The sequence below is a fragment of the Trachypithecus francoisi genome, unplaced genomic scaffold (genome assembly GCF_009764315.1).
Source record: "Trachypithecus francoisi isolate TF-2019V2 unplaced genomic scaffold, Tfra_2.0 Lachesis_group18, whole genome shotgun sequence".
In the NCBI taxonomy this organism is placed as follows: domain Eukaryota; kingdom Metazoa; phylum Chordata; class Mammalia; order Primates; family Cercopithecidae; genus Trachypithecus; species Trachypithecus francoisi.
In genome coordinates, this window is record NW_022681463.1 from 69,109,140 (window position 1) to 69,132,208 (window position 23,069).

General features: G+C 44.6%; 1 long non-coding RNA gene across 2 annotated transcripts; it reads left to right on the plus strand.

Moving 5' to 3' along the window:
• The first annotated feature begins 1,536 nt into the window (after window positions 1-1,536).
• LOC117063265 lies at window positions 1,537-22,136 on the plus strand. Of its 2 annotated transcripts, XR_004428843.1 has the most exons (4): window positions 1,537-1,812; window positions 3,470-3,566; window positions 13,747-13,987; window positions 21,653-22,136. It is a non-coding gene; the product is annotated as an uncharacterized LOC117063265 (long non-coding RNA). The 2 variants fall into 2 exon arrangements; XR_004428842.1 differs by lacking the exon at window positions 1,537-1,812 and having other exon boundaries at window positions 1,851-3,566.
• Window positions 22,137-23,069: the final 933 nt, after the last annotated feature.

A 23,069-nucleotide genomic window follows, 5' to 3' on the forward strand; every position in this document is an offset into this window, starting at 1 on the left:
TGGGATTATCGGTGCCTGCCACCATGCCCTGCTAATTTTTGTATTTTTAATAGAGACGGGGTTTCACCATGCCGGCCAGGCTGGTCTCAAATTCCTGATCTCAGGTGATCTACCCACCTCAGCTTCCCAAAGTGCTGGTATTACACGCGTGAGCCACCGCTCCCCACCGATTCCCTTTTAAATACATGTTTGCGGCCGGGTGCGGTGGCTCAAGCCTGTAATCCCAGCACTTTGGGAGGCCAAGGCGGGCGGATCACGAGGTCAGGAGATCGAGACCATCCTGGCTAACACGGTGAATCCCCGTCTCTACTGAAAATACAAAAAATTAGCCGGTCGCGGTGGCGGGCGCCTGTAGTCCCAGCTACTCGGAGGCTGAGGCGGGAGAATGGCATGAACCCGGGAGGAGGAGCTTGCAGTGAGCCGAGATCGCGCCACTGCACTCCAGCCTGGGCGGCAGAGCGAGACTCCGTCTCAAAAAAAAAAAAAAAAAAATACATGTTTGCATAAATATCTCAAAGGCTATGAATAAACATTTTCATTATTTTGGAATGGTAGATGTGTGAATTCATTTTTATTTTCTTCTTTTTTGCTTATCTATATTTTCTATAATGAATGTCTATGCATGTAATAGTAAAGTTCAAGCTATATTAAAATCGAGGGGAGGCCAGGCACGTTGGCTTATACTTGTGATCCCAGCACCTTGGGAAGCCGAGGCAGGAGGATCATTTGAGAGCAGACTGGGCAACTTAGAGAGATCCCCATCTCAAAAAAATAATAATAATAAATTAATAAAATATAAAGGAAAGGACAGAGACAGAGGAAGAAAAATATGGAGTTGGGAGGAGGACAGTGTTTTTTGAGGCACATGATGATCCAGATAGTCTATTGAACTATACATTTCCCAGTGTTAATTGCCTGATCTTTGCATTCAGTAGCCATTTGACTACAATGTTCAGTGTTTTAGGGATTCTAATTTTTTTTTTTGAGATGGAGTCTGGCTTTGTCACCCAGGCTGGAGTGCAATGGCGTGATCTTGGCTCACTGTAACCTCCGCCTCCTGGATTCAAGCAATTCCCCTGCCTCAGCCTCCCGAGTAGCTGGGATTACAGGCGTGCACCACCATATCTGTCTAATTTTTGTATTTTAATAAAGACAGAGTTTCACCATGTTGGTCAGAATGGTCTCGAACTCCTGACCTCATGATCCGCCCACCTTGGCCTCCCAAAGTGCTGGGATTACAGGTTGTCAGGCCTCTGAGCCCCAGCTGAGCCATCATATCTCCAGTGACCTGCACGTTTACATCCAGATGGCCTGAAGCAACTGAAGATCCACAAAAGAAGTGAAAATAGCCTGAACTGATGACTTTCCACCATTGTGATTTGTTTCTGCCCCACCCCAACTGATCAATGTACTTTGTAATCTCCCCCACTCTTAAGAAGGTTCTTTGTAATTCTCCCCACCCTTGAGAATGTGCTTTGTGAGATCCACCCCCTGCCCACAAAACATTGCTCCTAACTCCACCACCTATCCCAAAACCTGTGAGAACTAATGATAATCCACCACCCTTTGCTGACTCTCTTTTCAGACTCAGCCCTCCTGCACCCAGGTGAAATAAACAGCCTTGTTGCTCACACAAAGCCTGTTTAGGGGTCTGTTCACACGGACATGTGGGACATTTGGTGCCGAAAACCCTGGTCAGTGGGACTCCTTCGGGAGACCCTGTCCTCACTCTCACTCGATGAAGAGATCCACCTACGACCTCGGGTCCTCAGACCAACCAGCCCAAGGAACATCTCACCGATTTTAATTCGGGTAAGCAGTCTCTTTTTACTCTTTTCTCCAACCTCTCTCACTATCCCCCAACCTCTTTCTCCTTTCAGTCTTGGCGCCACCCTTCAATCTCTCCCTTCTCTTAATTTCAATTCCTTTCATTTTCTGGTAGAGACAAAGGAGACACATTTTATCTGGGGACCCAAAACTCCGGCGCCGGTCACGGACTCGGGAAGGCAGCCTTCCCTTGGTGTTTAATCGTTGCGGGGACGCCTCTCTGACTATTCACCCGTGTTCCATTGGTGTCTCATCTCCGCGGGGACGCCTGCCTTGATCATTCATCCAGGTTCCCTTGGTGGCAAGTCAATTGCGGGGACGCCTGCTTTGGCTGCTCACCCACGTTGCGGCCCGGGACTGCTCCCCAACCCCCTTCTCCGTGTCACTACCCTTGTCTTTAAGCTTGCCTCCTTCACTATGGGCAACCTTCCACCCTCTATTCCTCCTTCTTCTCCCTTAGCCTGTGTTCTCAAGATCTTAAAAATCTTCAACTCTCGCCTGACCTCAAATCTAAGCATCTTATTTTCTTCTGCGGTACCGCTTGGCCCCAGTACAAACTCGACAGTAGTTCCAGGTGGCCAGAGAATGGCACTTGTGATTTGTCTCTCCTACAAGATCTAGATAATTTTTGTCGAAATATGGGCAAATGGTCTGAAGTGCCTGACGTCCGGGCATTCTTTTACACCTTGGTCCCTCCCTAGTCTCTGCTCCCAATGAGACTCTTCCCAAATCTTTCTTCTTTCTCTCCTGTCTGTTCCTTGAGTCTCCACCTCAAGCTCTGAGTCCTCTGAATTTTTCTTTTCTACAGACTCATCTGACCGCTCCCCTTCTTCCCAGGCTGCTCCTCACCAGGTCAGGCCAGGTCCCAATTTTTCCTCAGCCTCTGCTCCCCCACCCTATAATCCTTCTATCACCTCCCCTCCTCACACCCAGTCCAGCTTACAGTTTCGTTCTGCAACTAGCCCTCCCCCACCTGCCCAGCAATTTCCTCCTAAAAAGGTGGCTGGAGCTAAAGGCATAGTCAAGGTTAATGCTCCTTTTTCTTTATCCAACTTCTCCCAAATCAGTTAGCATTTAGGCTCTTTCTCATCAAATATGAAAAACCCAGCCCAGTTCATGGCTTATTTGGCAGCAACCCTGAGACGCTTTACCACCCTAGACCCTAAAACGTCAAAAGGCCATCTTATTCTCAGTATGCATTTTATTATCCAACCCACTCCCGACATTAGAAAAAGCTCCAAAAATTAGAATCCGGCCCTCAAATCCACAACATGACTTAATTAACCTCGCCTTCAAGGTGTACAGTAAGAAAGTAGAGGCAGCCAAGTAGCAATGTATTTCTGAGTTGCAATTCCTTGCCTCCACTGTGACACAAACCCCAGCGACATCTCCAGCACACAACTCCAAATGCCTGAACTGCAGCTGCCAGGAGTTCCTCCGGAATCTCCTCCCGCAGGAGCTTGCTACAAGTGCCAGAAATCTGGCCACTGGGCTAAGGAATGCCTGCAGCCCAGGATTCTTCCTCAGCCATGTCCCGTCTGTGCGGGACCCCACTGGAAATTGGACTGTCCAACTCACCTGGCAGCCACGCCCAGACCTCCTGGAACTCTGGCCCAAGGCTCTCTGACTGACTCCTTCCCAGATCTTCTCAGCTTAGCGGCTGAAGACTGACACTGCCCGATCGCCTCAGAAGCCTACAGGACCATCAGAGACATTTTGGGTGACTCTTACAGTGGAGGGTAAGTCCGTCCCCTTCTTAATCAATACAGAGGCTACCCACTCCACATTACCTTCTTTTCAAGGGCCTGTTTCCCTTGCCCCCATAACGGTTGTGGTTACTGACGACCAAGCTTCAAAACCCCTTAAAACTCCCCAACTCTGGTGCCAACTTGGACAACATTCTTTAATGCACTCCTTTTTAGTTATCCCCACCTGCCCAGCTCCCTTATTAGGTCAAGACATTTTAACTAAATTATCTGCTTTCCTTACTATTCCTGGGCTACATCTACACCTCAGTGCCGCCTTTTGCCCAGTTCAAAGCCTCCTTCACATTCTCTCCTTGTATCTCCCCACCTTAAACCGCAAGTGTGGGATACCTCTACTCCATCCTTAGCGGCCGATCATGCAACCCTCACCATCCCATTAAAACCTAATCAGTCTTACCCTGCTCAATGCCAATATCCCATCACACAGCACGCTTTAAAAGGATTAAAGCCTGTCATCACTTGCCTGTTACAGCATGGCCTTTTACAGCCTATAAACGCTCCTTACAATTCCCCCATTTTACCTGTCCAAAAACCGGACAAGCCTTACAGGTTAGTTCAGGATCTGCGCTTTATCAACCAAATTGTCTTGCCTATCCACCCTGTAGTGCCAAACCCATATACTCTCCTATCCTCAATACCTCTCTCTACAACCCCTCCATAACCCATTATTCTGTTCTGGATCTCAAACACGCTTTCTTTACTATTCCTTGCACCCTTCATCCCAGCCTCTCTTTGCTTTCACTTGGACTGACCCTGACACCCAACAGGCTCAGCAAATTACCTGGGTTATACGGCTGCAAGGCTTCACGGACATTCCCCATTACTTCAGTCAAGCCCAAATTTCTTCCTCATCCATTACCTATCTCGATATAATTCTTCATAAAAACACACATGCTCTCCCTGCTGATTATGTCTGGCTAATCTCCCAAACCCGAACTCCTTCTACAAAACAACAATTCCTTTCCTTCCTAGGCATGGTTAGGTACTTCCACCTTTGGATACCCATTTTTACCATCCTGACTAAACTATTATGTAAACTCACAAAAGCAAACCTAGCTGACCCCATAGATCCTAAATCCTTTCACCACTCACCACTCCTTGTTCTGTTCCTTAAAAACAGCCCTAGAAGCTGCCCCTCGCTGGCTCTCCCTAACTCATCCCAACCCTTTTCATTACACACAGCCAAAGTACAGGGCTGTGCAGTCAAATATCTTACACAAGAGCCAGGACCACGCCCTGTAGCCTTTCTGTCCAAACAACTTGACCTTACTGTTTTAGGCTGGCCCCCACTCCCATGACTGTATCTCTCTGATCCACCTGGCATTCACTCCATTTTCCCGTATTTCCTTCTTTCGTGTTCCTCACCCTAATCACACTTGGTTTATCGATGGCAGTTCCACCAGGCCTAATCACCGCACACCAGCAAAGGCAGGTTATGCTACAGTATCTTCCACATCTATCATTAAGCCTGCCCCCCTCCACTACCTCTCAGCAAGCCGAACTCATTGCCTTAACTTGGGCCCTCACTCTTGCAAAGGGACTATGTGTCAATATTTATATTGACCCCATATCCTTCACCACCATGCTGTTTTATGGGCTGAAAGGTTTCCTCACTACACGAGGGTCCTCCATCATTAATACCTCTTTAATAAAAACTCTTCTCAAGGCTGCTTTACTTCCAAAGGAGGCTGAAGTCATACTCTGCAAGGGCCATCAAAAGGCAACATATCCCACTGCTCAGGACAACGCTTATGCTGATAAGGTAGCTAAAAAAGCAGCTAACGTTCCAACTTCTATCCCTCACGGTGGTTTTTCTCCTTCTCATCTGGTCACTCCCACCTACTCCCCCACTGAAACTTCCACCTGCCAATCTCTTCCCACACAAGGCAAATGGTTCTTGGACCAAGGAAAATATCTCCTTCCAGCCTCACAGGCCCATTCTATTCTGTTGTCATTTCATAACCTCTTCCATGTAGGTTACAAGCCGCTAGCCCACTTCTTAGAACTTCTCATTTCCTTTCCATCATGGAAAGCTATCCTTAAGGAAATCACTTCTCAGTGTTCCATCTGCTGTTCTACTACCCCTCAGGGATTGTTCAGGCCCCCTCCCTTCCCTAAACATCAAGCTCCAGGATTTGCCCCCGCCCAGGACTGGCAAATTGACTTAACTCACGTGCCCCGAGTCAGGAAACTAAAATACCTCTTGGTCTGGGTAGACACTTTCACTAGATGGGTAGAGGCCTTTTCCACAGGGTCTGAGAAGGCCACCGCGGTCATTTCTTCCCTTTCTGTCAGACATAATTTCTCAGTTTAGCCTTCCCACCTCTATACAGTGCAATAACGGACCAGCCTTTATTAGTCAAATCACCCAAGCAGTTTCTCAGGCTCTTGGTATTTAGTGGCTTCTGTTTTTACCTCAAATCACCACCCTTAAGTCTCTCTTAAAGTGGAAGGAAGATCTTCAGTGGCAAGGTACCCTCCAATACTTTCACGCTGATGAAGTCCTATTCTTTACTTTTATACTTATTCTTATTCTCATTCCCGTTCTTATGCCACCCTCTACCTCTCCCAAGCCATCTCCATCACACTATCAGTCTCAGTCGCTCTCTCCTAGCCGTTTCTAATCCTTCTTTAACAAACAATTGCTGGCTTTGCATTTCTCTTTCCTCCAAAATCATCGAGGCCTCGACTTATTCACTGCTAAAAAAAGAGGACTGTGTATTTTTAAATGAAGAGTGCTGTTTTTACCTAAATCAATCTGGCATGGTATATGACAACATAAAAAAACTCAAGGATAGAGCCTAAACTTGTGCCAACCAAGCAAGTAATTATGCTGAACCCCCTTGGGCACTCTCTAATTGGACGTCCTTGGTCCTCCCAATTCTTAGTCCTTTAATACCTGTTTTTCTCCTTGTCTTATTCCATTCTTTTCTCAATTCATACAAAACCGCATCCAGGCCATCACCAATAATTCTATATGACAAATGCTCCTTCTAACAATCCCATAATATCACCCCTTACCACAAAATCTTCCTTTACCTTAATCTCTCCCACTCTAGGTTCCCACACTGCCCCTAATCCCGCTCAAAGCAGCCCTGAGAAACATTGCCCATTATCTCTCCATACCACCCCAAAAATTTTTCCCTGCCCCAACACTTCAACACTATTTTATGTTATTTTTCTTATTAATATAAGAAGACAGGAATGTGAGGCCTCTGAGCCCAAGCTAAGCCATCATATCCCCACTGACCTGCATTTATACATCCAGATAGCCTGAAGCAACTGAAGATCCACAAAAGTGAAAATAGCCTGAACTGATGACATTCCACCATTGTGATTTGTTTCTGCCCCACCCCAACTGATCAATGTACTTTGTAATCTCCCCCACCCTTAAGAAGGTTCTTTGTAATTCTCCCCACCCTTGAGAATGTACTTTGTGAGATCCACCCCCTGCCCACAAAACATAACTCCTAACTCCACCACCTATCCCAAAACCTGTGAGAACTAATGATAATCCACCAGCCTTTGCTGACTTTCTTTTCGGACTCAGCCCCCCTGCACCCAGGTGAAATAAACAGCCTTGTTGCTCACACAAAGCCTGTTTGGGGGTCTCTTCACACAGACACATGAGACACAGGCATGAGCCACCTCACCTGGCCTTTAGGGGTTCTAATTCTTATATCTTTAGAATTGTATTTTTAAACCAAAGGTGCACGTGGGAATCAGCGGGGAAACTTTTTCAAAATGTCTTTGCTAGTGTTTCAGAATTTTGCTCCTGGTTCAGCTAAAACCAGGTTCTTGTCTCATGACCAAGAAAATTAGGCACGTGGACACATTGAAGGGTGAACAGAGCAGGATTTTACTGGGTGAAAAGGGAATAATGAAAAAAAACCTCAGCAAAGCGAAAACAGGCTCCCCACTTTACAGACTTAATCCCACGGCTCCTCTCCGAGTCTGTGGCTCCACCCTGCTCCCCCAGTGCTCATGCGGGCATGCTCAGACAAGGCCCTGGGCAGGTTCCTTCATCCGCACAAAAACATCTGATGTAAACACTTGTGGGGAGGGTCAGAGATTCTCCAGGGACCCCTTTTTACCTGCCTAGACATGTGGCTGTCTCACTAGGACCTTACCCTCAGAAGTTCTGATTCAGAATGCCTAGGTAGGGTCTGAGTAGGAATCTTTCAAAAACCTTTTCTAAGTGTTTGGGTATTCATCATGGTGGAAAATTCCATGGTGTGTAAGATGATCCACTGAGGTACTGAGAGAAAATATTAGAACTTCTAATTTTATTTTCTATCTCATCCTTTAAAAGATCTCTACTTAATTGTATGTTAGCATTGTACTGATATTGATATGACATGTATAACCTGCAAATAAATACATTTACATATTTGAGGGTATGCTGAAATGTACAATCAAAAAATTAGGAAACAACTAATGGCTTCAGAAGATTCATTATGAGTGGGATAACTCGTGTCCAGTTGAATTGAAAACTCTTCTCTGGGCTGAGGTAACAATAACCTAAGAAATTTCCCACAACAGATGATGACTCATTGTGACCTACTTCATTTCCTGCTTATAGGTGTGTTATTTTTTATTGGTCTTGTGTCATCGTTTGTGGGTACTTTACCTTCTCCATGTTGGTCACAGCTGTCTCTTTTGTAAATACACATGCAGATATGACAGAGCTCAGCACTTGGGAACCACTCAAAGCCTTAAAGGCTGATCATTATTTTGCAGTTCTTACACGCTATACTCTCATAGCTGCTTTGAAAAAAATGAACAAGATTATCTTAAAAAGCAAAACAATTCCTGCCGGGTGCCATGGCTCACTCCTGTAATCCCAGCACTTTGGGAGGCTGAGGTGGGCAGATCACAAGGTCAGGAGTTCGAGACCAGCCTGACCAACATAATGAAACCCCATCTCTACTAAAAATACAAATATTAGCTGGGAGTGGTGGCACACACCTGTAATCCCAGCTACTCAGGAGGCTGAAGCAGGAGAATCGCTTGAACCCGGCAGGTGGAGGTTGTAGTGAGCTGAGATTGTGCCATTGCACTCCAGGCTGGGTAACAAACAGAGAGACTCCATCTCAAAAAAAAAAGTAAAACATTTTGTGATAATTAATAGTTTGTAACCAAAACATTGATTAAACAATAAAACAACAGAAAAAAATTAAAGAGTGATAAGTAAATCTCCCAACTTCCAGGTGCAGATGGAGAACAGAACACATACACACACAATCTCCTTTTTCTTCCTTCTGATAACAAGGGAAGAAATGATAGCAACAACATTTTTTTTCAACTCCCCATAGCAACAATATTTTGAAAGCTAGAAAGTAAGAAGTGTGGCCAACAATACAATAGACCTAGGAAAACTGAATCCTAAGTCAGTAGTGAGGAAATTTGAGAAACCAACCAGAATCCCACAAAGGCTCAGGAATTGGCAGCGCCAGGTTCCTGGAAGTGATGTGGGGCATCCTAAAACCAGGAGTGGTTTAAAGTCTGTTTAGGAAGCAGTTTGACTCTCAGGTCCCTCCCCTCTCTGCACAACCAGGTCAGTAGCCTGTCCCCACCACAGAGTCAATGACAGAAGGTCCTCACATAGGAGGACACTGGGCAGAGTTGAGGGCTGGGTGCTATGCTGGAAATTGAGAAATTAAGTGGACAGACACTGAGATCCCATGATACTGGTGGCCAGAATTATATCCTTCGAGCATGAACCCGGAAGAGTCTTCTAAGGGGAATTTGACGTCCCCAAGAGTGAAAATTTAAAGGCACTACTGTGTGGGTCCTGCAGCCAAATAACCCATCCAGAACATGTTGTGAAGCCTCCGGCCAACAAGGTCCTATTGGTTCAAAATCTCTACTCAGCTGTTTAGCTCCGTTCTTAAATATTAACAGATAATCAAGATTTAACAGACACTGAGGAAAACCTCTCACATGAAAAACAGAGACCAAGATGAATAGGAAAAAGCAACTTCAGAGAAAGAGAGACTGTACAGATTGAAGAAAATGTCAAATATCCTCTAATTAATATCCTCAGAGGTAAGATATATAACCACCAAAAAGGAATATAACGTTAGTAAAAGGAGCATTCAGGGAACACATAAGACCTCTTGGAAATTAGAAATATGATAACAAAATTAAAAATTCAGTAAGAGTTAGGAAATAAAGAAAAGAAAATCTCTCTGAAATTAGACCAAAAGAGAAAAAAATGGACAAATGAAATAGAAGAAAATCAGGACAATATAGCTGGGCTTGGTGGTGGGCACCTGTAATTCTAGCTACTTGGGAGGCTGAGGCACGAGAGTTGCTTGAACCTGGGAGGCAGACGTTGCAGTGAGTCGAGATCGCACCACTGCACTCCAGCCTGGGCAACAGAGCGAGACTGTCTCAAAAAAAAAAAGAAAGAAGAAAGAAAAAAAGAAGGAAAAATCAGAACAGAAGGTTTAATATTGCAAATAGGATTTCCAAAAAGAGTAACCAGAAAAACCAGAGGAGTAAAAGTCATTAAAGAAATAATTTCCCACAACTAACAAGCATGCATTTTTGGAATGAAAGGGCCACCAAATGCCAGCACAAAGAGAACAGACCTACACTAAGGCACACCAGTGTGATATCTCAAAACAGTGAGGACAAAGAACAGATGCTACAGGCTTCCAAAGAGGAGGAGCAAACAAGTCCTACCTAAAGGATGACAAATCAGAATGGCATCAGACTTCTCAATGGCAACCCTGAAGGCCAGATGGGAATGGCTTTCAAAATTCTCAAGAAAAATGGTTTCCACTCTAGAATTCTATACTTGGCCCAAATAATCCATCAAGTGTGAGAGTAGAGTAAAAATAAACATTTTCTGACATCCACGTTCTTGAGAATTTATATTCCACGCCCCTGCCTTAGGATGTCCCCAAACACATGTCAAAATAATAAACTAAGAAAGAGGACTCCAAAGTTCAAACAGGAATGAGGCAAGAGAATCTCTGGGATGCTGGTGAAGGGAGATTCCAAGATGAGAGCTATGTCTCACATGCAGGTTAGAGCATATACTACAAGGCTATGGGAGAGATTTTTTTTTAGGAGACTGGGGAAAGTATTAGAAAATTCTGAATGCCTTGACAGCAGACATCGACCAATAGCAAATATAAATACTGTACATAGAAAATGAAGCAAACAAAAACCAAAACAGTTATTAGCTCCAGGAGCAACAAAAAAATGTGTGCAGGAGTCTGGGCACAGTAGTTCATGCCTATAATCCCAGCATTTTGGGAGGCAGAGGTGGGTGGATCACTTGAGACCTGGAGTGCAAGAACAGCCTGGGCAACAAGGTGAAATCCCGTCTCCAAAAAAAAAAAATACAAACAATTATCTGGGCTGGGTGACAGAGCAAGACCCTGTCTCAAAAAAAAAAAAAGTGTTCAGAAAAGAGAAAGTGGTCATAGTTTGCTGTATGGCTTAGCTGTGACTATTGCTCTGATATACACATTGAACATTCACATTACCAGCATTACAACATGACTCTGTTGGAAGGGTGGGAGATGGGGAAGGATGAGTGTATCCCACTAGGACAGCAGGAGGAAAGACACCAAATCCTAATCTTCTACCCAGAGGAAAAATCAGATAATGGCTATAGTTGAAAAATCAAGGAACAGCATTTCAAGCATGTTAATGTAGAGACCTGGAAGTAAATACTGAAAGAATTATCTAAAAGGTTAAAGTGTAGAAAATGGGGAGGAGAGACTAAGGGACTGCTGTTTTCTTTTTTTATAATGACTTGTTTAACATTTTGGATGAAGTGCAGGTATAACTCTGGGAGGAAAAGAGGAAGACAAAAAAAGATCTATTAAAATTGTAGTTAGGAAAAAAAAAAGCAAATCTCTTTTCTTGTCTGGATTCCAACTCTCCTAGCCCAGATCACTACAGACCCTCATTATTCTTGGTGTGTCCTTCCAAAAATATCCTATGGGGGTCCACTTAGGATTGCTTCATAAACTGCAGGGCTGAATGGATCTTGTGGGCCACCATGGACTTTTGAAGTTGAGACAGCTAGGCCACTAGCCTCATGTTTTCAGGCTCCCCGTACATTAACAAAGGAAACGTTGCAAAAATGAAATTATTAAACTGGCATGCTTTGCACGTTTTTATATTAACAAACACCTTATCAGATATTGAGAGATGTCAGGAGTCTAAATTTTAGGACATATGTGAATGAGAGGCCCAGGCCAAGTGGCCCTCCTGCATCCCCTCACACCCCCTAACACCCGCTCTATTCTGCCACTGACCTTGTCTCCAGACACTTTGCTAATTTTGCAAGGTCTTCCCCAGCCCTGCCGGTTATTGTGCTGTGTCCTTCCCTGTTACAGATGGTATATTATTCTGCATTTGCCTTCTCTGAACTGCACTCAACTCCCAGCAACTCCTCTGGCACCTCCTCAGCCTGCTGTCACCTGCCCTCAGAATCAATAAACCCTCCATCCTAACAACCCTCATTAATAAATTAAAATGCCCTCCTCCGCCTGTTTTCCATTTGGTGCCACATTTGCATTAAATTCACATGCTGGCTATTCCATTCTGCAGGTCACGGAATGAGAATCTTCATCACCTGTGTTCTGTCCTCCCAGATTAATGATAACCCACCGGTACTCCTTCTCTAGGAATGCAACCACCTCGTAATTATGTTGGTTAGAATTTAAATTGTAGCCCAGTGGTTTGCAAACCTGGCTGCATATTAGAGATGCCTAGGGAGACTTTTAAAATATGGATCCTGGATCTTACCACAATCCTATCATACTGTGCTAAAAACTTGGTCTGATAAATAAGCCTGGTCACCTTAAATATACAATTTTCTTTGTCTATTGAAGAGAAGAAAAGTAAAATATTGGGGTGACTTGCAGGGCCTTGCAACAAAACAGAGAATCTGCCAGACTTTTAAGTTCTACTTTCCTTTTCTTGCATTCTAATGAAAAAAATTTGAGAACTTGGTCATGAGTTTTAGTTTCCTGTTTCTGCTGTAAAAAAAAAATTACTTGAAATTTAATGGTTTAAACCAATGCAAATTTATTATCTTGCAGTTCTGGAGGTCAGAAGTCTCACTAGGCTAAAATCAAGGTGTCAGCAGCAATGTATGCCTCTTTGGTAGCTTTAGAGTAGAGTAATCTGTCTCCTGCCTTTTTCAACATTTTTTTTTTTTTTGAGACAAGAGTCTCGCTCTGTCACCCAGGCTGGAGTACAGTGGCACGATCTCGGCTCACTGCAACCTCTGCCTCCCAGGTTCAAGCAATTCTCCCTGACTCAGCTTCCTGGGTAACTGGGATTACAGGAGCCCACCACCATGCCTGGCTAATTTTTAATATTTTTTTAGTAGAGACAGGGTTTCACCATGTTGACCAGGGTGGTCTTGAACTCCTGACCTCAGGTGATCCACCTACCTCGGCCTCCCAAAGTGCTGGGATTACAGACATGAGCCACTGGGCCAGGCCACCTTTTCCAACTTCTTTTTTTTTATTTTTTATTTTTGAGATGGAGTATTGCTCTGTTGCCCCGGCTGGAGTGCAGTGGCATGGTCTCTGCTCACTGCAATCTCTGCCTCCCAGGTTCAAGAGATTCTCCTGCCTCAGCCTCCCTAGTAGCTGGGATTACAGGTGCCTGCCACCACACCCAGATAATTTTTTGTATTTTTAATAGAAACGGGGTTACAACATAACTCTATTGGAAGACTGGTCTCGACCTGACCTTGTGATCCACCCTCCTCAGCCTCCCAAAGCGCAGGGATTACAGGCATGAGCCACCACACCCAGCCAACCTTTTCCAACTTCTAAAGGCTGTCCACATCCCTTGGCTTGTGGCCCCATTTCCTGGCAATGTGGAGCTGAGTCCTTCTCATGCTGCTATCTCTCTTGATCTCTCTGTTGCCTCCCTATTCAGCTTTTAAGGATCCTTGTGATTACTTCGATCCCCCTCAGAAAAACCAGGATAATCTTCCCATTTGTCAGTCAGTTAAATCAGTAGATTAGCAACTATCTGTTTTTACTGTGTGACCTAACATATTCACAGTGTCAAGGAGTAGGACGTGAATGTCACTGGTCGGGGGAGGGGATGGGTATTATTCTGTTTATCACAAGACTGTATTCAGTTTTCTTCTAATAATTTTTAGGTATGATACAAGTGGATATAAAATCGTGTTGCTAGAATTCTCCATGAAGGTCACAGGCACCTGGGGAGAGTGACACACCCTGCCTTGTACCTGAAGGCCTGGTTCTGAAGCCAAGGGAGCTGCCGTAACCAGGATCTGGTCTCACATCAGTCTGGAGAGTGGTTGCCACTTCTTGGCTTTAGAGAACCCCCAACTTATGTGGCCAGCGGCCCCCCATCATCGTGGGATCATTGTGCTCAGTGTAAGCTGGAACTCTTTTTCCATGGGTACTGGGGAAGGGAGGACCTGGGATGGTGGCAGTGAGATCATCTCTGGGTTAACCTCATTTTGCTGTCAATGTCTACGGCTGCACAAAGGCTTCTAAGTCATAGGCTCCTGTTGGGGAGCCCTTGGTACCTTTCCATGTTTCCCAGTAAATCAGAAGCTGAGGTGGTGGGGCCCAGGAGTATTTTTTAAAATGTCCAGTTTAATTCTGTGTACAGTCAGATGTAAGAACCACTGGTTTAGATCACATTTTTTATTTTACTTTATTTATTTGTTTATTTTTATTTGAGACAGAGTCTTGCTCTGTCAACCAGGCTGGAGTGCAGTGGCACAATCTCGGCTTACTGCAACCTCTGCCTCCCGGGTTCAAGCGATTCTCTTGCCTCAGCCTCTCAAGTAGCTGGGATTATAGGCACACACCACCATGCCCGGCTAATTTTTTGTATTTTTATTAGAGATGGGGTTTCACCATGCTGGCCAGGCTGGTCTTGAACTCCTGACCTCATGATCCACCCACCTCAGCCTCCCAAAGTACTGGGATTACAGGTGTGAGCCACCACGCCTGGCCTAGACCACATTTTTTGATTTAATGAATATATTGTAAGGAATACAATTTAAACCTTGCTAAAATCAAGATGTACTAGTAGCATCTATTACTTTTAATTATTTTTTTTCAGAGACAGGATCTTGCTCTGACATCCAGACTGGAGTACAGTGCTGTGATCATAGCTCATTGCAGCCTCAAACTCCTGTGCTCAAGCAGTCTTCCCACCTCAGCTCCTGAGTGGCTAGGACTACAGGCATGTACCACCATGCCCAGCTATATTCCTTTTTTTATTTTTTTGACATATCAGAGATATATGTCTCAGTCTCTGATAGAAGAAAATCAGATTAAAAGAATGCTCCATTTAAGAAAATCCAATTGAGTTGAAAACAGATTTACAAAAATAATAATTTCCTTTACGCAGCAAATTCCCCTGGGTCACTCAAAGTATCAATTTACAAAAATTCGAGTTATATATTGCTTTTCAGGAACATTTCTATTGCATTAAATACAGTGCACCTGAATCTTAAACGGGTTTGGAATTTCGGTTTACAGAATTTATCTGGTCCGCAGAGTCTGTTGACCAAGTCTTCTTCCCCTTAGAGACCCAGCTGCCAGCCTGGCACAGGTGTGCTCTTCATTTACTACAGCCTTGTTTCTATCACTAGGCCCACCAGGCCCCGCCTTTAAGCTAAGCCCCAAGCTCACCTCTGGGATGGGTCTTTTTTTTTTTTTTTTTTTTGAGACGGGGTCTCGCTCTGTTGCCCGGGCTGGAGTGCAGTGGCCGGATCTCAGCTCACTGCAAGCTCCGCCTCCCGGGTTCCCGCCATTCTCCTGCCTCAGCCTCCCGAGTAGTTGGGACTACAGGCGCCTGCCACCTCGCCCGGCTAGTTTTTTGTATTTTTTAGTAGAGACGGGGTTTCACCGTGTTAGCCAGGATGGTCTCGATTTCCTGACCTCGTGATCCGCCCGTCTCGGCCTCCCAAAGTGCTGGGATTACAGGCTTGAGCCACCGCGCCCGGCCTGGGATGGGTCTTAAAGTCAGGGGAGTTTCAGCATTTCCTAGCTCAGCACAGAGAACAGGCATCAAATAGTGCTGAGTTTGGTGCTCACTTCTGATCATTCGGTTCTTCGCTTTTTCCCCCCGAAGTCCTGACTTATGGCTTGAGCCTCTGTTTGTGGTCTCTGCTTTCCTTGAAGCTTTTTTACTGTTCCCTTCCATGGTAGGCTCTGAGGATGTTTAACAGGAAACCTTAACCATGTGCAGACCTTCAGCTTGACAAGGCAGACTCAGACCCACCAATCAGCAGTGCGGGAGTGGACCTTGCTCTCTGTAGCTGGGGATCCTGTGGTAGGCCCAGCCTTTCTCACCCCCTTAGGGGTAGGTTCTCTCAACATCCCACCACGTTGCTAGTGTGGCGGTGTGACTGAGCTTGCTTCATTTTTGCTCCATTTCCCTAGCTCTGTCATAGCCTTCTCAGCCTGCTTGTTTAAAGCATTAATACCCTGCTTAATTTTTGCCTATTTCTTGTCCCTCAAAGATTAGACTCCATTCCCTATATCCCTACTGTTTATTGAGATTTGTTTGAAACCAAAGAGACCTTCCAGATCCATCTTAATGGGAGCAGTTCTTCCACCCACGAGCAGAGCCCCTGAGATCTCAGCCCTGGCACAGAAGGAGCCACACTCCAGCACCCTGTGCATGCAGTGGACTGTGCTTTTCTCCATTCCCTGTGGAACCTGCCTTGAGACAGGGTAGCCTTGTATCTGGCCCGGTGGTGTTCGTTACGGAGTTGAGTCCCAGTTCTGCCACATCATAGATATGAGACCATGGATAGTTTCACTTGTTTGATACTTAACAGCTTTGATGGGTTTCTTCCTATCTAAATGATATGATTTACTTCTTTTTTTGAGATGGAATCTCGCTGGAGTGCAGTGGCATGATCTCAGCTCACTGCAAGCTCCGCCTCCTGGGTTCTAGCGATTCTCCTGCCTCAGCCTCCTGAGTAGCTGGGACTACAGGTGCACACCACCATACCTAGCTAAATTTTGTATTTTTAGTACAGACGGGGTTTCACCATATTGGCCAAGCTGGTCTCTAACTCCTGACCTCGTGATCCTCCCACCTTGGCCTCCCAAAGTGCTGGAATTACAGGCATGAGCCACTGTGCCCGGCAAGAATTACTTCTTAAGGTAGCTATGGAACAATGTATGTAAAATGCTTTGTGCTTGGCATATAGTAGGGTGATACGACTATTTCTCTCTTCTTCCTTACTCCCCAAGGACTAGTGGTCTGAGTGGCTAGGAGCTGCTACGTTTCACTGCCAAAAAAGTCCAGAAATTCTTATTTGCATCACCTATCTCATCTCTACTTTCTCAGAGGTCAAGGAAGCCTGAGCCCCTTGCAATGTTTTATAGGCTCTTAGTATATTAAATAAATGTTAAGTAAATGAAAAGACAAGATATAGACCAAGAGAAAATATCTGCAAAATACATATCTGATAAAGGACTTGTGTCCAAAACATACAAACAATTTTTAAAACTCAACAATAGGAAAACAGGCCGGGCGCAGTGGCTCATGCCTGTAATCCCAGCACTTTGGGAGGCCGAGGCGGGTGGATCACAAGGTCGGGAGTTTGAGACCAGCCTGGCCAACATGGTGAAACCCTGTCTCTACTAAAAATACAAAAATTAGCCAGGCATCGTAGCAGTCACCTGTAATCCCCAGCTACTCAGGAAGCTGAGACAGGAGAATCTCTTGAACACAGGAGGCGGAGGTTGCAGTAAGCCAAGATTACACCTTGGTTACAGCAAATCAAGATCGCGCCATTGCACTCCAGCCTAGGGGACAAGAGTGAGAATTCTTCTCAAAAAACAAAAATTTTTTAAAAATCCCGTTAAAAAGTGGACAAAGATCTGAACAGACATCTCCTGAAAGAAGATATACAGATGACAAATATTCATATAAAAACATGCTCCACATTATATAGCATTAGAAAATTGCAAATTAAAACAATGGGTTACCATTGCATACCTATTAGAATGGCCAAAATCCAGAACACTAACAACATCAGGTGCTGACAAGGATGTGGAACTCTCATTCACTGCTGGTGGGAGTGCAAAATGGCACAGCCACTTTGGAAGACAGTTTGATGGTTTCTTACAAAGATAAACATAGTCTTACCATGTGATCTACCAGTCATGCTCCTTGGTATGTACCTAATTGAACTGAAAATTTGTGGCCACACAAAAACCTGTGCAAAAATTAGAAGCAACCAGATGTCTTTCAATGGATGAGTGGATACACAAACTGTAGTATATCCAGACAATGTTATAGTAATCAGTGATAAAAAGAAAAGAACTAGCCACAAAAAGAAACTTAAATGAGTATTTCTAAATGAAAGAAGCCAATCTGAGAAGACCGTATACTGCATGATTCCAACTATATGATGTACTGGAAAAGACAAAACCATAGAGACAGTAAAAAGATCAATTGTTGCCAAGGGGAGTGAAGAGGGGGAAGAGTGAACAGATGACCCACAGGGGATTTTTAGAGCAGCAAAACTACTCTGTATGACACCCTGATGGTGAATACACGACCTTATACTTCTGCCAAAACCTAGAGAATTGTACAATGCCAAGAGTGAACCCGAATGTAAACTATGGACTTCAGTTGGTAAAGTCCAATAACTGGTACCAATCATGTACCAACATTGGTTTTCATCAATTGTAACAATAAATCACACTAACACAAAATATGAATAATAGGGGAAACTGCTGGGAGCAGGTTGGAGGTGGGGGGAGAACATCGGAACTCTGTACTATCTGCTCAATCCTTCTTTCCTTCCTTCCTTACTCCCTCCCTCTCTCTCTCTCTCTCTCTCTCTCTCTCTCTCTCTCTCTCTCTCTCTTTCTCTCTCTCTCTCTCTTTCTTTCTTTCTTTCTTTCTTCCTTTCCTTTCCTTTCGTCTCCCACTGTCACCCAGGCTAGAGTGCAGTGGTGCAATTGCGGCTCACTGAAACCATGGTGCAATCTCAGCTCACTGCAACCTCTGCCTCCTGGGTTCAAGCTATTCTCCTGCCTCAGCCTCTCTAGTAACTGGGATTACAGGCACACACCACCACACCCAGCTAATTTTTTGTATTTTTAGTAGAGACAGGGTTTCACCATGTTAGTCAGGCTGGTCTCAAACTCCTGACCTCAGGTGATCTGTCCTCCTTGGCCTCCCAAAGTGCCGGGATTACAGGCATTAGCCACCTCGCCCAGCTTCAATTTTTCTGTAAATATAAAACTATTCTAAAAAAATTAAGTCTATTAACTGCAAAAAATAAAGAAATACTATTACAGGGCTAGTTTTAATTGTGGTACATTTTAAATGTCTCTATTTAAAACCTTGGGGCTTTTAAATCAAAGAAAAATATGCAATGTAATTGTGCTGCTCATAAAATAATTGTGGGTTATAAATACCTTAATTTATAATGCATGACAGATGAATGGTCTGGTAATGGGAAGCATGTTCAAAGCTGTATGGTGAGAGTCACCTTTTCAGTCCTTTTAGTGCATCACTGTAAATATGTGAGGCCTCACCTGGAAATAACCAGCTCGGAGGTCCCTTAGGAATGTGAGGCCTCTGTTAAATGGAGCACTACGGTGGGCCTGCTGGGGCTTAATTTTGTTGTTTGTTTTTTTGTGTGTTTTTTTGTTGTTGCTGTTTGTTGTTTGTTTGTTGTTTTTTGGTTTTTTTTTTTTGAGACCCAGTTTTACTCTTGTTGCCCAGGCTAGAGTGCAATGGCATGATCTCAACTCACTGCAACCTCTGCCTCCCGGGTTCATGCAGTTTTCCAGCCTCAGCCTCCCAAGTAGCTGGGATTACAGGCACCCACCACCACACCCGGCTAATTTTTGTATTTTTAGTAGAGACGGGGTTTCGCCATGTTGGCCAGGCTGGTCTCGAACTCCTGACCTCAGGTGATCCACCCGCCTCAGCCTCCCAAAGTGCTGGGATTACAGGCATAATAAGCCACTGCACCCGGCCATGGGGCTTAGTTTTGTTCTTACAAGGCCACCCTCGACCCCACCAGTCTCAGTCTTGGACTCCAGTAGCATGGCTGCCTGCATGTAGACATTTCTGTAGTGTGAAGTGTCCATCTGCCTAGACTTGCAAGCCTCGCCTGAGGCAACCACAATACTGAACAACTGCAATGACTGCAGCCACCCTTTTTAGCTATTGTGTTTTGCCTGTTAGACTGGACTTCCTCCTGTATCTGGAGTACATTGAATTAGTAGTACCCAGCAGATATGGGACTGGAGATTTGAAAAGGAGAAACAGTTCCATCATGAACAACACGGCCTTTCTGCCAAGGTCACTTCTGTGTCTAGATACTCTTGTACTTCCTGTATTCTCAGGGGTGGGCCTACTTCCAAGACAGATGCAATTCAGTACGCTTACTGACTCCACTTTTCTTAAACATTTTGCACTTTTTTCTATTTATGATAGTGGTGAGAATTCCTTCCGGGAAATTTGAAAGTCACAGAAATGTATAAAGAAGCACAGAAAAAAAAAAAATCCCAAATCCTGTATTACCCAGAGAGAACCACTAATGTCATTTTAGTTGAGTTATTTTTAGTTCCATATTTCATTCCTTAAACTTACCCAGTTTGGATTTGGCCTCCTCTGTTTTCCTAAAACTGCCCTCCCATAGGTTAAAAAATCAGCTGGAGAAAACTTCTCTGGAGTTCTCTGGATTCTATTTTGTCTTCCTTCTCAAGGACTTTATGCCTGCAATTATTTTTTACTGCACTGTTAGTCTCTCTTTATGGAATCATTTCCCACAGTTTACAAACATGCCTTAATATTGTTCATCCCTTTTGAAACTTCCTTAACCCTGTATCTCCTCTCTGCTTTTCTTCATAGTAAAACATCTCAAAAGAGACATCTGTGTTTGTTCTCTCTACTTTCTCACCTCCAGTTCCCTTCAATGTACTCCAGTTGGGCTTGTCTTCATCACTCTAATAAATGGCTCTTATCAAAGTATCCTCCATTGTGGCAAATCTAATGGTCATTTCTCAGTCCCCATCTTATTTCACTGTGAGTAGCATTTGGCGTAGTGCACTCCATTCCCCTTCCAGAAATAATCTTGGACTCTGTTGACACCATGTTCTCCTGGTTTCTCCTGGTTTTCCACCTATTTCACTCTTTCTTTGTGGTCTTCTTTGCTGATCCTACTTTCTATGTCTGACTTTTTTTTTTTTTTTTTTTGAGACGGTCTCGTTTTGTTGCCCAGGCTGGAGTGCAGTGGCGCAATCTCAGCTCACTACAACCTCTGCCTCCCGGGTTCAAGTGATTCTCCTGCCCCAGCCTCCTGAGTAGCTAGGATTATAGGCGCACACCACCGTGCCTGGCTAATTTTTGTATGTTTAGTAGAGATGGGGTTTCACCATGTTGGCCAGGCTGGTCTTGAACTCCTGACTTTAGGTGATCTGCCCACCTGACTTCAGGTGATCTGCCCACCTCAGCCTCCCCAAGTGTTGGGATTACAGGTGAGAGCCACCACACCCAGCCTCTATGTCTGACTTTTAAATGTTAGTTGATTCCAGGTCTTCTCCTTTCTACAGTCTTTACTTGGTAATCTCATCAACCCATTATTTAAACATCATCTACATGATTTTTTTTTTTTTTTAAAGACAAAATCTTGCTCTGTTGCTCAGGCTGGAGTGCAGTGGTACAATCACGGCTCACTGAAGGCTTGAATTTCTGGGCTCAAGCAATCCTCCCACTTCAGCCTCCCAAGTAGCTAGGACTACAGGTGTGCACCACCACAGCCACTAACTTTTTAACCTCTACCTCCAGGGTTCACGCGATTCTCCTGCCTCAGCCTCCTAGTAGCTGGGATTATAGGCACCCACAACCACGCCTGACTAATTTTTTTGTGTTTTTAGTAGAGACAGTTTCATCATGTTGTCCAGGCTGGTCTCAAACTCCTGACCTCAGGTCATCCACCCACCTCGGCCTCCCAAAGTGCTGGGATTATAGGTGTGAGCCACTGTGCCCAGCCTAAAAAATGTTAAAGGGTTCTGATCAAATGTTCTGTCTCATAGGTGATCACTTTGAGGAATATGGACAGAGATTAAGATTGAGATTGACGGAGAAAAAGAAATACCCTATCAAGAGCAATAGAAGCAGAGACAGAGTGGCTCTGTGACTAGAAGGACTCCTGTGATGGGCACGTGAACACGTAGGCTGGTCCCAGTAACTGCACCTCAGTGACCTTTCAGGCTCCATGAGTCCTGATTGCTCTGTGACAATGTATTCTAGCTTCCTGTGCAGCTTTACAATAACCTCAGTATCTGAGGTCACTTATCTCTGTTCCTCTTCTGGCAAAATAACATAATAAAATACATTCCTGAACAGTTTAACAAGGTTGATTCAACAACTGTTTATTAGTATGTCCTACTGGTCATTTACTCATTCACTTTCCTAATTTGAGCACTCTGTTGTTAATTCACCAACCGCATCTCTATCCCAACCAGCTTCCTGAGGTACCAGTTCCAACTTCTGGGCCCCACTGGCCCTCCAAAAAAACCCCGAAAAAAACAAAAACAACTTTCCAAACAAATTTATGATTTCTTCCTTTCTTTTCTTCCCATGCCCTCCCAGACACAAATCTGACCTTTCTCTTTGTGTGCTGTCTCAGCAAATGACATAACCATCTCCTAGTGACCTGGGGTAGGGGCCTTGGACTGATCTTTGCCACCTGCATCTTTATCAGTCAGCATCTGTGGATGCATTGGTCTCCTTCTTTCTCCTTACAGTGGCCTTCAAGGCTATATGTGACCTGACCCTCCTCCACTCGTTCTCTTCCCACCACTCGCCGCCCCCGCCTTGCTTACTCTGCTCCCAGCCACACTGACCTTGCATTCCTTGAACAGGCCAGATACAATCCTGCTCCAGGGTCTTTGTATTTACTACTCTCTTTGTGTGGTTTTTCTTTTTTTTTTTTTTGAGATGGGGTTTCGCTCTTGTTGCCCAGGCTGGAGTGCAGTGGCGTGATCTCAGGTCACTGCAACCTCTGCCTCCCGGGTTCAAGCGATTCTCCTGCCTCAGCCTCCCAAGTAGCTGGGATTATAGGCCCCTGCTAATTTTGTATTTTCAGTAGAGACAGGGTTTCTCCATGTTAGTCAGGCTGGTCTCGAACTTCTGACCTTGGATGATCCTCCCATCTCGGCCTCCCAAAGTGCTGGGATTACAGGTGTGAGCCACTGTGCCCGGTGTCCCTTTGTCTAGAATGTTTTTCTTGAACTCAATTTCTTACCTTCACATCTTCACTCAAATATCCTTGCACCACCTTACCTCATCACCTCTTTAAACTCCAAGAACCTGACAACAGACTCTCCTGAACTCCTTCCACTGTTTTATTTTTCTCCATATGTGTCTAATAGGCTATATTTGCTGCTACTTTTGATGTATTGCCTCCCCTTCTCCTTACCTTGCAACCCTACACTGTAGCATGTGTGC